Genomic DNA, 12,259 nt, shown 5'->3' with positions numbered 1-12,259 from the left:
AACTGAGGCAAACGGGGGAAGTGACTTGCCCAGGGTCACAGAGCTAGGAAGTGTCTGAGCTATATTTGAACTCAGGTTTTCCTGAGTCCATGCCTGGTGCTCTATCCACCATGCCACTCAGGTAAAGACTAATTAGGAGGGAAAACATCTCACAAATTAGCATATAAAGCAATGGAAATAAGATTTGATTAACAGAATTTGACTCTCAGACATCTCTTCACGATCATCTCTGTTACATGAAGCACAGTACCCTGGAGGGAAATATTTACAAAGAGTGAATCTTACAGTAGGTTATGGCCAAAGGGTTAATCTGGAAGAATTTTTACTGAGTGTGACTCCACACTAAAATCACAGAGCAACTGTGGCAATAGCTTCTCAATGCTCTAAGGAGGAGACTTTGGGTCTGTACATATTGTCTTTCTGAGATAGGAGAATGAATGAAGTAATGTCTGTAAATTGCTTTGTCCTCCTCAGAGAAAATTCTACAGAAATATCACCAACTTTTTATCTACGATAATGGAGTCAGCAAAGGCACAAATAATAGAAATCTACAGATAGTCTGGGAACTTCATAGGGTTTTGTTGTTGGTGTTAGTTTCAACTTCCTATCAAACATCTTATCGACTTAGCAAACACGGAATAACAGTAACTTATCTGAGCCATACATCATCTCCCTGCTCCCTGTTCATCTTGTAATAGAAGTGACCGCAGGAAAGTCCACGTGCGCTCTCCACTTTACAGGATTGTTATGAGGAATAAATGGAAAATACATGTTTTAAAGTACTCCGTAAACCAGGAGTTGACAACCTACATTGCCAGGGGCCAAATCCAGCCCACTTGTTTGTGTATACCCCAAGCTAAGAATTTTTTAAACACTTAAAATAAAGTTGTATTATATTTTAAAAGGTAAAAATCATTTTTAAATTATGGGCAGCTGGATTTGGCCCTCTGGCAGCTATTTGCCAATCTTTGCTATAAGCTATAAAGCATTATATGACTGTGAGTTATGAGGAGATAGCTTTGGTTAGTGGCAAAAGTACTGAAATGAGTGTTGAGAAGCCCAAGGCAGAGCCCCAACTATGGACTGTGTGTAAATTTAGAAAAGTTGTGTAATTCCTCTTTGCCTCAGTTTCCTTATTTGTAAAGTAAGAAGATTAGGGTAGATGTCCTCAGAAGTCCCTTCCAGCTCTAAAATTCTATGATTATGGTATCACTATGTAGCAAAATAATCAAGATACAAGAAATTGGAGAAATTAGAAAGGAACCTCCACATTACATGAATTAATATGTCATCTTTTGTATTAATACTGAAAACAGTCTCCTTCACCAACATAAATTGTAATGTGTTTGAAATAAATGAGCTTTAGGACATTGTCTAAAGTCTAGGAGTCCCTTTATCGTGGCCACACAGTAAATGTCAAAAGTGAAGTTCAAATTCATCTTTCTGCCTCCAAATTCAGCTCTCCAGCTACCACGCCATGTTGCCTCTCCCAGCCATATATGTGTAGAAGTTGCTTTTTTTTTGCTAGGTTGAAAGTCTTCCTTTAGATAACTGTCACTCTCCAAACAATCCCATAAAGAAGTTTCTAACCTACTACTTTTTTAAAAAAAGATAGCTATCAAGTGCAGATTTCTTCAAAACCTGAAGCCAAATGTCTTATATTAAATCAAATGTCTTTATTTTTAAATTCTTATTTATTAAATTTTTATTATTAAACAATACATTTTAAAGTTTAATAAAAATTAATTTTATAACTATTTATTAAAGCCAAAAGTCTTATATTAAATAAAAAAGTGATAGGTGTTATATATAAGACAATACCAGGCAATATCAACACAAAAATGAAAGTGAAAACTGAAAAATTCCTGGCTTTTTGTTGCAAAATTAATTTTCAAACCTGGGCTACAAAAAGTATTTATCCTGGTAATACCTTAATTTTCTAAGGTGATTGTTTTCGTTGGAAATACATATAGAGCATGTACAGTGCTGTGAGAGGGACACAGAGGAGAATGAAACATGATCTCTGCCCTTTATAGAACCTTCAGCCAAACAAGAAAGGTAAAACATGTACACAAATAACTAAAACAGGTTATAATGTGAAAGTGAAATAGAAATAAAAGTGTTATATTGGGTCTTAAGAAGGAAAGATGATTTTCTACTAAGAAAGATAAGGCAGCTTCATATCATGGGCAAACTCATAAAAATTAATACTTGCTATGAATGCTATTTGGAACTTATATGACATCTGCTATTCCAAAGAAGCCATAACAGTTCTCAGATAAACATAATTAATTTTGATAACACATCTCAGGTAGGTGTAATCCATATTATACCATTCTTATATCATAGAATAAGTTCTCTGGAGCAGCCATTCCCTCAGGACAAGTGGGAAGGCTTCAGTGACAAGTGTCAGAGGAGCAACACGTAGCAGAAACTGTAGGCATTTATCTTATCATTGACTGGTTTTCCCTCAAGGTCTACTTTGTATAAATTTCCATGATTTTCTCCAGATTCCCAGAAAGACAAGGTAAATGGTGTCCTCAATCATGCCCCAAGGAACACACAAGGCAGGACATGCCCCTGTACCATCTTCTCAAGTAAGCAAAGTTATAGAATGAAAAAAAAAATTAATGAATGAGTGAATGAATGAAAAGCATTTATTAAGCATTTGCTATATTCCAAACAAAGTGTTAGGGGTACAAATGCAAAAGCATGACTATCCCTGCCCTAAAAGAGTTTATATTTTAATGAGGGAGACTATGCATATAAGGGAATCACAAAGATGGTTAGTGAAAATAGTAGAGCAATCCATTTGGTACACCCTTTCCAGAGGCAATGGTTCCAATTTATTGATTGAATCACAGTTCTCAGAGGAAGAGGTAGAAGAGACCCATGTTTGAGAGGACCAAGTACAGAGATAGAGGTAAATTGTCTGGTTTAAAATGAGGACAAAAGGACCCAGGAAGATCAGAGTGGTTCAGCTCCTCCCAGGCTTGGCCTTCAGTGATCTGGTTCAATGGTGGAACAAAAGTAGGTATGGCAGGATTGAAAAAGACCAGCATGAAGATAAAAATGCATTGGCCTAGGAAGTAGACAGTGGGGCTTCTCTCAGGTATGGTCTTTACTAATCAGGTTTGGAGGGTGGAGCAGGGCACAGAATGGTATCGAAGGTCCCTTTGAGGTTCGAAATGTGATTCTGTGATGGTTGTAGAAGGTCGTGTTTGATGGAGAAATGTATAGTTCTCTGGACTCAGAGTCAGGAAGACAAGTTCAAATCCAGCCTCAGACACTTACTAGCTATGTGACCCTGAGTAAATCACTTAACTCCTGTCTGCCTCAGTTTCCTCATCTACAAAATGTAGATAATAATAGGACTCAACCTCCCATGGTTGTTATGAAGATAAATGAAATAATATTTGTAAAACTCTCGGCAAACCTTAAAGCACTATATAGATGTTAATTGTTCTTACTCTTATCTTTACTGCTCTAGTGGATGATCCTAGAACACTTAAAAAGTTCCTACTTATTTGTCATTGATCTCTTTATAATAAAAAGCTAGGTTGTTCAGTGGATAGAGCACTACTAGACCTGGAGTCAAGAAGACTTGAGTTCAAATCCAAGCTTCAGACATTTCCTAGCTACGTGACCTTGAGCAAGTCACTTAAACTCTCCTCAGTTTCCTCATCCACAAAATAGGGATAATAATAGTACCCATCTCCCAGGGTTATTATGAGAGGAGATAATATTTGTAAAGTGCTCTGCAAACTTTGGAGCACTATGTAAATTATTATTACTAAATACTATTATTAATAAAAACAGTACTGAACTTGCCAGTAACTTGGATTCTGGTCAACTATATTTTGTGTAATTGTATGGCCTTTATGTCTTCATACATGCAGCACATCATTGCTGTTTGTTTTAGATGGAAAATTCCCAGAAGGCAGGAATTGAAGATTTTGACCGACCTTGCCCAGCACTTAGCAAGGAAATACTTAACAAACATAGCTGAAAAATTACAATAAGTATATCTCTAGGGGCATAGTGGATGGCTAGGAGATATAGGCAGAAAAATCAAGTCAGTCTCCTCTCTGTAGTAGTGCCACGTCTCTTCACTAAAACTAATAAGAGGAGAGAGTATGGTATAACAGCAAGAACGCTGGCTTTGGAGCCAGAGGATGGAAGTTCAGTTCTTGTCTTTGCCTCTTCCCCACTATATGATCTTAGGTAAGTCATTTAACCTGGGCCTCAGTTTACTTATTTATAAAATGAGACAGCTGGGCTAGATGACCTCTGAGGTCCCTTCTAATTCTGGAGTTACGGTCATAAAAATGAAGTTCCAGGATTTCACAATTACATAACCACACCTCCCCAGAAAAGAATTTGACTGCAGAAATTTTGTCTACTGCAAAGATTCAATTCACTTCCTCAAACACACAGTTATTTAAGGTCTACTTTGTGCAAGGCAATGTGCTAGGAATATAAAAGCAAAAATAAAACAGGCCCTGCCCTCAAGGAGCTTACAAGCTACTGGAGATACAATACATACATGAATAAATAAATAGAAGATAATTTGGAGGACAGAACGCTTAGACGCTGGCTGCAGGGTAGGCAGTAGCACCAGGAACAGAGATTTGAAGGATTTTGAGAGGCAGAAAGCCCCGGAGAAGGAATGCCCAGTGCCCAGAATGAAGACATCTCGCTGTTGAAAGGCACCTCCAAGGCCATGGAGTGTCGACCTATATCTGAACCAGAATTCCCTCTGCAAAAAAATATTTAATAATGAGTCATCTAGCCTTTGCTTGAAGACCTACAGTTTGGGAAATTGCTAGTTACACCAGTTTAGCTAGATCAGCCTCTATGTTTGGGTAAGGTAACAGACTTTGTGTTATGATTCTTTGAATCCCTTTCCCAAGAAATTTATGTGAGATGTCAACATTTCTTTGAGATGTTGGTAGTTTTATGTTTTATTCCATGTAACTGTTACAGTGTACTGTCTGCTACAGTAGCCAAAAGTAAAAACATTCTAGAATGGAAAGTATTTGCCTCCATTAAAATACGAAGGAAATGCCAAGATGGTACAAATAAAACAAACATGAAGTTCCCCATAATTCCCTGACAAATTTATTTCAGCCTCCTAGAAAAGGCCAGAATTATAGGGATTACTCATTAAGCATTGTGTGAAAGAGAAAATGGTTTTGTTTTGAAAGTGTGGTTAATTTTTCTTCTCTTGAAACAGGAGGATTTATTCAAGAAATCTCTTGGAAAAAGAGTAACAATAATAATAGTAATAGTAACTATTATTAGATATTAATAATAGTAACTATAGTTATATAGTATATATATAGTAATAGTAACTATTATTAGATATTAAAATAGTAATAGTAACAGCTAGCATTTACATAGCACTTTGAGGTTTTCAAAATACTTTTACAAATGGGATACCATTTTATCTTCACAACAACCCTAGGAGGTAGGTGTTTTGTTTGTTATTTTTTTTATTTGTCCCATTTTACAGATAAGGAAACTGAAGCAGACAGTAACTAAAAGACTTCCCAAGGGTCACATTGATTCCAGGTCCAGGACTCCAGATCCAAAATGGAAAACAAACTGAATTGAGCATACGAATGACAATCACATTTAAAATAACATGTATGAAATTCATTCTAGAAATGGAAGAGAAAGATCTAAGATGGTGTTTTAACTGTAGGGGATTCCTAGAGTTGGTAAAGGTCAAAGATAACACAATATAACTCAGAATACTGAACAAAAAATGTGACTGTTTTTGTCATAAGAATGTTTTACCATCAGAAATAATAACTAATGAAAACAAGGCCATGTCTGGAATACACTCTCTTTGATGCTGCTTCTTAGATACCTTAGATCCCTTCAAAACTCAACTCAAGGATCAACAGCTACTTCAGGTTTTTCCTAATCTCTCCAGCTATTAACACCACCCCAATAACTTGCATATACTTTGTATTTATACTTGCTTTGTTTTTCCTGAAAGAAGGTAAGCTCCTTGAGAGGAGGGACTACTTAATTTCTTACCTTGCACACCTAGCACACAGTATATTTAGTAGGGAAAGGGGAAGAATGGAAAGATGGACTTATGATTTGATATAGGTCCAGTCTTCTCTCACAAAAAAAATTTTATCTATCAATCAATAAACATTTATTAAGTACCTACTCTGTGCCAGGCACTGTGCTAAGCACTGGAAATGCAAGAGAGGTAAAAGAAAGTCTCTGCACTCAAGGAGCTTACAATCTAATGGGAGAAAACACACAAGCAAATGCATATGAAGTAAGCTACATACGGGATAAATAGGAAATAATTAACAGAGGGAAGGCACTAGAATTAAGATGGTTGGGGAAGTTTCCCTTAAAGATGGGATTTTAGTTGGGACTTAAAGGAATAGAAGGAAGTCAGTAGTTGAAGAGGGAGAGCATTCCAGGCATGAAGGACAGCCAGAGAAAATGCCCAGAGCAAGAAATGGAGTGTCTTGCTTGCGGAATAGTCAGGAAGCTGATGCCATTGGATGAAAAAAGTGCATGTTGGGGAGTAATGCATAAAAAGACTGGAAAGGTAAGGTGGGTCTAAGTTATGATGGGCTTTGAATGCCATACAGAGCATTTGTATTTGATTGAGGAGATATAGAGAGCCATAGGAGTTTATTGAGTAGGGAGTGACATGGTCAAATCTGTGCTCTAGGAAAATCATTTGGTGGTTGAATAGAGGATAGATTGGAGTGGAAAGAAACTTGAGGCAGGCAGACCAACCAGCAGGCTATTGCAGTAGTCTAGGTGTGAGGTGATGAGGGCCTGCAATAGAGTGGTGGTGGTTTCAGAAGAGAGATGGATGACTATTCAAGAAATTTTGGAGAGGTAAAATCAACAGGCCTTGGCAATAGATTTGATATGGTGGTTAAGAGATAGTGAAGACTCAAAGATAACTCCTGGGTTGCAAGCCTGAGGGACTAGGAAACTGGTCTTGCCCACTACAGTAATAGGGAAGGTGGTAGGAGAGAAGGGATTAGGAGGAAAGATAATGAATTCTCTTTTGGACATGTTGAGTTTCAGATGCCTACTGGAAATCCAGTTTGAGACATCTGAAAGGCAGTTGAAGATGTGAGATTGGAAGTCATCAGAGAAATTGGGCAGGACAGGTAGATTTGGGAATTGTCAGCATGGAGATGGTAATTAAATCCATGAGAACTGATGAGATCACTAAGTGAAGTAGTATAGAAAGAATAGAGAAGAGGGTCCATGACAGAACATTGAAGGACAATTATGGTTGGGAGGTCTGATCTGGATAAGGATCCAGCAAAGGAAACTGAGAAAGCCATCAGATAGGTAGAAGGAGTACCAGGAGAGAGTGGTGTCCTGAAAACCTAGAAAGAAGAGAGTATCTAGAAACAGAGAGTGATCAACAGCATCAAAGGCTGCAGAGAGGTCAAGGAGAATGAGGATTGAGAAAAGGCCATTAGATTTGACAACTGATAAATCACTGATAACTTTGGAGAGAGCAGTTTCAGTAGAATGTTAAAGTTGAAAGCCAGATTGTAAGGGGTGAAGAAGAGAGTAGGAGGACAGAAAATGAAGATGATTATAGCCTTTTCAAGGAGTTTAGCTACAAAGGGCAGAAGAAATATGACAATAATTAATGGGGGAAGGAAGGATCAAGTGAGAGTTTTTTTCAGGATGGGGGAGACATGGGCATGTCTGTAGGCAGTCAGGAATGAGCCAGTAGACAGGGAAATTTAGAAAATAAGTGATAGAGTGGCAATGACAGAGGGTATATCCTCTCTGATGAAGGAGATGGGATTACTCGAACAGATAGAGGGGTTAGCCTTGGTAAAGAGTAAGACTGCTTCATCATGTGAGATGGAGTGAAGGACTAAATAGTGACAGGAGGCATCTGAGTGATAAAAAATGAGGAAGAAGGGAGAAGAACCCTACAGCAAATGGTCTCAATTTTTTCCATAAACTACGAGGCAAGGATCTCAACTGAAAGGGTTTAGTTAGAGACCCATGGGAGGTTTGAGAAGGGTTGAAAAGGTTTAAAAGAACCTCTGTGGACAGTGGGATAGTGAGTTGATAAGGGAAGTATAGTAGGAATACCTAGCAGCAGTGAAGACCCAGTTGAGGTTGTGTAGCATGAATTTGTAATTGAATTGGTTCACCAACAGGTCAAGGAGGGGAAGAAAGGAGAAAATAGCTAGTGCAGGGGAGATGGTGTGGGAGAGAAATAAGGGGTGTATTTTGTCCTAATAAGAAACTTCCCCCTACCAATTTGCAATCCTAGAGCATTGCCTCAAGCACTTAGAGATTTAGTGATTAGCCTAGGGTTACATAGCTATTGTTTGTCAGAGACAGGATATGAACCCAGGTCTTCCTGGCTCCAAGACAGTCTATCCACTATGCCATGCTGCCTCTCAAATGTTCTAACATGCTAAATTTGTTGCCTCTCCTTGCTTGGAATGTATCTCTCTGGAGCACAGTTCAGGCCATACAATAATAGGTCCTCAACTGCCAGTTTTTACTTAACCTATCTGCCTCAAGCCCCTCTGTCTTTTTCAAAGTTGTTGTGTCATTGACAGCCTTACCTTTCAATAACTATACATATATATATATGTATAAATATATAACTTTTAATGAGATCCTTCTGTTCAATTCAATTAAACCAGCACCTATTAATGACCTACTATGTCTAAGGCATTCCATTTCTGAAATGTAGAAGAAAGAGGCAGAGAATTTTTTTAAAAGGTTGTTGAAGGAAAGTTTCATAGTATTGTAGTCCTAATGTCTATCAGTTCTCATGTCCTCAGAAAGAGTAGTTACAGAAAATATTAACGTTTCACACAATTCTTTTTTTTTTCTCTCTCCAGTGGAGCTATTCCTTTCCAAAGTGAAAATTGTCACACTTGGCCCTTCCCTGCTCTGCTTGTCATCACTTCTTCAGAGAAATTGGTTTTCCTAAGTGTAGGCTTTGACTACAGGAATGGTACTAGAATTTGATGAGTATTCAGACATCATAAACTAAGTTTATATTAGTATTTCAAAGATAGATCATTTCATTATAGATATGTCATCTATGGGCACAGACCACACAGCTTCTTTCAGCCCAATCACACTGTTTTTATGAGTTGTCAGGGGCAGGACAAGAGATAACTGGTAGCAAGTGTTTCTATGGTGTCTCCAAAACTAACTAGGTTTATTCTCAAATGATAGATACACAGTATTTTGCTATGACCATACTCAAAGCCTACCCAGCTTGGTTGGACCTGCCAAAGTTTGGGCTCTATGGACATAAGAAAGCTTCCAGAATACAGGATGCTTCTAAAAGGTGGGAAAAAGGGGAGAGGTGATATTTAGTAAGGAGAGAGATTGACAGAGACAAAGAGACAGAGATCCTATATTCCCCAAATTTGATCACATGAGTTTGAAGTGTATTTCTCAGACCAATAATTTCAAATAGGAAATTTGTGTTGTACTTTCTATGGATTTTTTATGACTTAAGGTATCAAAAATAAAATAAATAGGAAAGAAAAAATAATCCCTCAAAAAAATCATAGGATCATAGATTTGGAGCTGGAAGCAATTTTAGAGGCCATCTAGTCGCAGAAGCATAGAACACCTCAAAACCTCAGAGAACATCTAGTCCAGCCTTTATGTGAACAAGAATGCTCTCTAAAACATACCAAACAAGCTTCTATCCAGCCGTTGTTTAAAGGCCTTCCCAGTGAAGGGGGCCCCACTCACTATCTTCCCAAGGCAGAAACTTTCTACTTTTGGGTAACTATTTTCTTTTACTTTTTCCCTTACAGCAGCTTAAATTTGCCTCTTTTCAAGTTCCACCCATTGCTCTCAGTGCTGCCTTTGGGGGTCAAGCAGAACAAGTCTGTATTTTTCTCATCCATTTTGTCTTTCTGACTTCTGAATTTTATTCTTGAGAACTTTCCATTTTCCTTGGGCTGACTTCCCCTGCAGAATATTAGTCCATGGGATTCTACCTTTTCCCTAATGAGATAAAAATGTTTCTGACCTTTGTGTATATAAGAGGTCATCTAATCCAACTCCTTTATTTTATAGATGAGATAAATAGTTGACCCCCTCATTTTTTTCAGATAAGGTCCACAGAAGTTAAGGAACTTGTCAGAAGTCACACTAATAGTGAATAGCAATGTCTGGATTTGTACCCAAGTCCTCTGACTTCAAATCTAGTGGTTTTTTTCCCACCACTCTCTGGTTTGGGGGTTTAAATATGCAGTAATAAATATACAGGTTTAAAATACTGATTTAAATATGCAGTATTCAATTTTAAAACTTCAATATTTCACGGATCTGGGATTTTGTTATCCAGTGAGCTTAAACCCTTCCCTGTAACAGATTACTATCCCCCTATGACAGTTCTAATATACTGGATAGGTATTTGCTGAATGTCACTGCACACTTTACACTCCAATCCAATGACTGAGAGACAAGGACCCTATCCTCAAGAGTTTAAAATAAAAGAAGGGAAAATAATCCATTCTAAACGGTGTTTTGTATTTGACCCAAGCATTACTTCTGTGATTTCATCTTCTTCCTTGAAAATAACAACTGACATTTATAAAGGGTGTCCTGAACATCTTAGCACACTTATGCTAAGATTTTTGGCACACCTTGTGAAGTCCTTGAAATTTTACAAAGAACTACATTAACTCATTCAATCCACACAATCTGGTGAGGTAGGCACTTTAGGTATTATTATGGTCCCTTTACATATGAAGAAACTGAGGCTTATAGATGTAAATTACTTACCCCTGGTCACCCAGCTTGTAAGTATCAGAGGCATTATTAGAAGTCCTGTCTCTCAGCCTCCAAGTCCAGCCTGTTTTCTGTTACATCCTACTTCTTCTCAAATCCTTTTACCAGTGACATATGGTCATGAATAAGAAAAGAAGTCAGGTAAAATTAGCAACAGAAAATACCTCCCTTATCTACATAGCAAATGGAAGTACCCCTTAATGGAAAGGCATTAACCTAATTATTCATTTTTGTTTCTATTTCAGCTGTGTCTTTCACATTATCTGAGTCCAGAAAGCCTGTGCTGGCTCTGATCTTCACGAACTATCAGAGTAATCAGGAACATTGACCCAGATTTCGAGCTGTACTGTGCATTGCAGCCCAGAATGAGTGGGAGAATTGAGGAGGGAAGATGAAGAAAAGAGGCTTTCCAATTTGCTACTCCCTTTTTCAAGCCTGTACAGTTCACCCCTGATTTAGTTCACAATAAGAAGTCTGGATCTTAAATGAAACATTTGCCTGTTATAGACAACAGTCTCATTTACATTTCCATAGACTTTAATATTTACAAAACACTTTAGTTACAATTACCATTTTACGAATTTTAATATACAAATTTAATACACCATTTTACAAAAGAGGATAGTGTGGCTCAGAGAGACTAAGTGACTTGCTTCTATAAAACATCTAGTGGGATTGAAGGCAGGATACAAACCCATGTCTCCTGATGCCAAATGGAATACTTTTGGTACAGAATGTGAGTACCTTGAGAACAGGGATTGTTGTCTTCTTTGAATTGGTTTCCTCAGCACCTAGTATGGTGCCTGGACACAGCATTTGATAAATAAATACTTGTTGATTGATTACAGCATCGTGCTGTAGCCTGAAAAAAAGCTGACATTTGATATTCACTTTTTTTACTTCCCCCCAGGTATGCTGAGATACCAGGGTCAGAATACTTCTAAGGGCAATTGCTCATTTGTCCAGTGGCCTGTGGATTAACCAACATTTGAGAAGGGCTCTAACAAAGGAGTGGTGGTAGTTTTTCCTAGAAATTACATAAAGAGCAATAGCATTGTGGGAGTATCCGCTGCCCGCTTAGTGAAGATAGCCAACATAGAAATTTTGTATAGAAGTCATAGAGCTGGAAGTAACATTATAGATTTAGTCCAATACCCTCTTCTTAAAACTTTGCCTTTCTTTGAACCCCTGGTGCTTAACACAAGGCCTGACACATAGCAGGCACTTAAGAAATGCTTATTGACTGACACCCTGAGAGATAAAGTGACCACGATCACACAATTAATTAATGACAAAGCCAGATCCAGAACACCTGTCTCCTGATTCTCAATCCAATCAGTGTTCTTTCAATTAGACGATTCAAATTACCCAGCTCTGCCAGAAATTTACACAAAATGGCCTGCTCTGCCAAATAGAAATCAAATTAAAAGCTTCCTCCATTCCTTCCCAATGA

The 12,259-nt window shown here is 37.8% G+C and overlaps 1 protein-coding gene across 2 annotated transcripts in view; it reads left to right on the top strand.

Annotated features, from left to right (window-relative positions):
- Positions 1–12,259, top strand: part of SLC24A3 (solute carrier family 24 member 3) — a 750,777-nt gene that overhangs the window by 627,143 nt on the left and 111,375 nt on the right. The gene's annotated exons all lie outside the window — the stretch shown is intronic.

The sequence above is a fragment of the Vombatus ursinus genome, unplaced genomic scaffold, assembly GCF_900497805.2.
Source record: "Vombatus ursinus unplaced genomic scaffold, bare-nosed wombat genome assembly UNPS02014841.1, whole genome shotgun sequence".
Taxonomy (NCBI): Eukaryota; Metazoa; Chordata; class Mammalia; order Diprotodontia; family Vombatidae; genus Vombatus; species Vombatus ursinus.
Note: the sequence above shows the minus strand (reverse complement) of the source record. Positions and strands in the feature narration are given on the sequence as shown.